General features: G+C 43.8%; 1 non-coding gene across 1 annotated transcript; it reads right to left on the bottom strand.

Moving 5' to 3' along the window:
* Positions 1 to 362: 362 nt before the first annotated feature.
* LOC141694378 (small nucleolar RNA R71) lies at positions 363 to 469 on the bottom strand. The gene has a single exon (XR_012563692.1). It is a non-coding gene; the product is annotated as a small nucleolar RNA R71 (small nucleolar RNA).
* Positions 470 to 3,119: the final 2,650 nt, after the last annotated feature.

Raw genomic sequence — 3,119 nt, 5'->3', positions numbered from 1 at the left:
CTCTTATGGATTTTTTTCGGCCTAAAATTGATGACATTCAGTCAAGCATCCTTCATCCGGCTATTCAAGCTAACACCTTTGAAATCAAGCCGGGCACTATTCAGATGGTGCAGAATTCTGTTTCTTTTGGAGGAGCGGCAACTGAAGACCCCAACATGCACATAAGGAATTTTGTCGAGATCTGCAGCACTTTTAAGTATAATGGCGTGACTGATGAGGCTATCAAGTTGAGGCTTTTCCCATTCTCACTAAGGGACAAGGCTAAAGACTGGTTACATTCTGAACCAGCTGGGTCCATCACTACGTGGCAAGATCTTGCGCAAAAGTTTCTGGTAAAGTTTTATCTGATGGCAAAGACTGCTGCTATGAGGAGTGCTCTTACTCAGTTTGCGCAACAACCTACGGAGTCTATGTGCGAGGCTTGGGAACGCTACAAGGAAATGTTGAGAAAATGTCCACATCATGGAATGCCGGATTGGATGGTGATAACTGGTTTCTATAATGGTTTGGGGGCCCAATCTCGGCCCATGCTCGATGCAGCAGCTGGAGGCGCCTTATGGGCTAAAAGCTATACTGAGGCGTATAATCTTATCGAGACGATGGCTGCAAATGAGCATCAAAACCCAACTCAGAGGATGACGTCAGGCAAGGTAGCAGGTATTCTGGAAGTTGATGCAGCCACCGCTATTGCAGCCCAGCTTCAAGCGCTATCAATGAAGGTTGATTCTTTGGCTACGTATGGAGTTAATCAAATAGCTATGGTTTGTGAGCTTTGTGCAGGTTCTCATGCTACGGATCAGTGTTCTCTTATAAACGAATCTGTTCAGTATGTGAATAATTATCAGCGACAATAGCAGCCTGTGCCAGCGACCTATCATCCTAACAACAGAAATCATCCAAATTTCAGCTGGGGGAATAATCAAAATGCTATTCAGCCACCATATCAGCAAGGAGTGAGTAAACAGTTTAACCCACCTGGATTCCAGCAACCACAGCAGTATGCTACAAGGCAATCATATCCTCAATAGGGAAGTGCAGCTGCACCTACTAGTGCTGATTTTGAGGAACTTAAGCTGTTGTGCAAGAGTCAGGTGGTTTCTATCAAGACCTTGGAAAATCAAATTGGTCAATTAGCCAATGCAGTGCTCAATCGTCAACCTGACACTCTTCCCAGTGACACGGAAGTACCAGGCAGGAAGGAAGCTAAAGAGCAAGTCAAGGCTATTACCTTAAGGTCTGGAAAAGTAGCTGATGCTGAAAAGGCAAAAGAAGTAGAAGCTGAAATTAGAGGTGAAGAATCTAAGCAAAAGGAGAAAGCGGCGGAACCAAGGAAGACTACTGTTGAACACACTCTGCCTGAGGCTAATACAGGGGAGAAACAGCTCTATCCTCCACCACCTTTTCCTAAGAGATTGCAGCAACAAAAGCTGGATAGACAGTTCGGGAAGTTTCTGGAGGTGTTCAAAAAACTTCACATCAATATACCTTTCGCTGAGGCTCTGGAACAAATGCCTAGTTATGCGAAGTTTATGAAGACTATTCTTTCAAGGAAGGTGAAACTGGATGACCTTGAAATCGTTGCTCTCACGGAAGAATGCAGCGCTGTTCTGCAACAAAAGTTACCACCAAAACTGAAAGATCCAGGGAGCTTCACCATTCCTTGCACAATTGGCAATCTGACGTTTGACAAGTGCCTTTGTGATTTGGGAGCAAGCATTAATCTGATGTCGTTGTCGATCTTTAAAAAACTGGATCTGCCTGATCCAAAACCCACGTACATGTCACTACAATTGGCTGACCGTTCCATTACTTACCCAAGGGGCATAGTTGAGGATGTGCTCGTCAAAGTGGATAAGCTCTTCTTTCCAGCAGATTTTGTTATTCTGGATTTTGAGGAAGATAAGAAGATTCCCATAATCTTGGGGAGGCCTTTCTTGGCTACTGGCCGTACCTTGATAGATGTGCAAAAAGGGGAACTTACTATGCGGGTCCAAGATCAGGATGTGACCTTCAACGTATTCAAGGCAATGAAATTCCCTACAGAAGATGAGGAGTGCTTAAAAGTGGATGTGATTGATTCTGCGGTTACTTCGGAACTCGATCACATGCTAATGTCTGATGCATTGGAAAAGGCCTTAGTGGGGGATTTTGACAGCGATGATGAAGATAGCAACGAGCAATTACAATATCTGAACGCTTCTCCCTGGAAGCGAAAGCTGGACATACCATTTGAATCTCTTGGTACTTCTGACCTCAAGAACGCTGATGGGAAGCTCAAACCATCAATAGAGGAAGCACCTACCTTGGAGCTCAAGCCATTACCTGAACACTTGAGGTATGCTTTTTTAGGTGATTCATCTACGTTACCTGTTATTATTTCATCTGACCTTTCAGGTAGTGAGGAAGACAAGCTCTTAAGGATTTTGAGAGAATTCAAATCAGCTATTAGATGGACCATAGCAGACATCAAGGGGATAAGTCCTTCATATTGTATGCATAAAATTCTGCTAGAGGAAGGTAGTAAGCCAACTGTGGAACAGCAGCGAAGACTGAATCTCATCATGAAGGAGGTGGTGAAGAAAGAAATTCTGAAATGGCTAGATGCAGGCATCATTTATCCTATTTCTGAAAGCTCGTGGGTGAGCCCCGTACAATGTGTACCTAAGAAGGGAGGTATCACTGTGGTCACAAATGAAAAGAATGAGCTCATCCCTACTCGAACAGTTACAGGATGGAGAGTATGCATGGATTATAGAAAATTGAACAAAGCCACAAGGAAGGATCACTTCCCCCTTCCATTTATTGATCAGATGCTTGACAGATTGGCGGGTCATGAGTATTTTTATCTTCTGGATGGTTATTCCGGGTATAATCAGATTTGTATTGCACCAGAGGATCAGGAAAAGACTACCTTCACTTGTCCATTTGGCATATTTGCTTTTCGCAGAGTTTCGTTTGGGTTATGTGGCGCACCGGCCACCTTTCAGAGATGTATGATAGCTATATTCTCTGACATGATTGGAAATAACGTCGAAGTGTTCATGGATGACTTCTCCGTCTTTGGACACTCATATGATGAATGTTTGAATAATCTGCGCGCCGTTCTCAAAAGATGCGTG

The sequence above is a fragment of the Apium graveolens genome, chromosome 10 (genome assembly GCF_009905375.1).
Source record: "Apium graveolens cultivar Ventura chromosome 10, ASM990537v1, whole genome shotgun sequence".
In the NCBI taxonomy this organism is placed as follows: domain Eukaryota; kingdom Viridiplantae; phylum Streptophyta; class Magnoliopsida; order Apiales; family Apiaceae; genus Apium; species Apium graveolens.
Note: the sequence above shows the minus strand (reverse complement) of the source record. Positions and strands in the feature narration are given on the sequence as shown.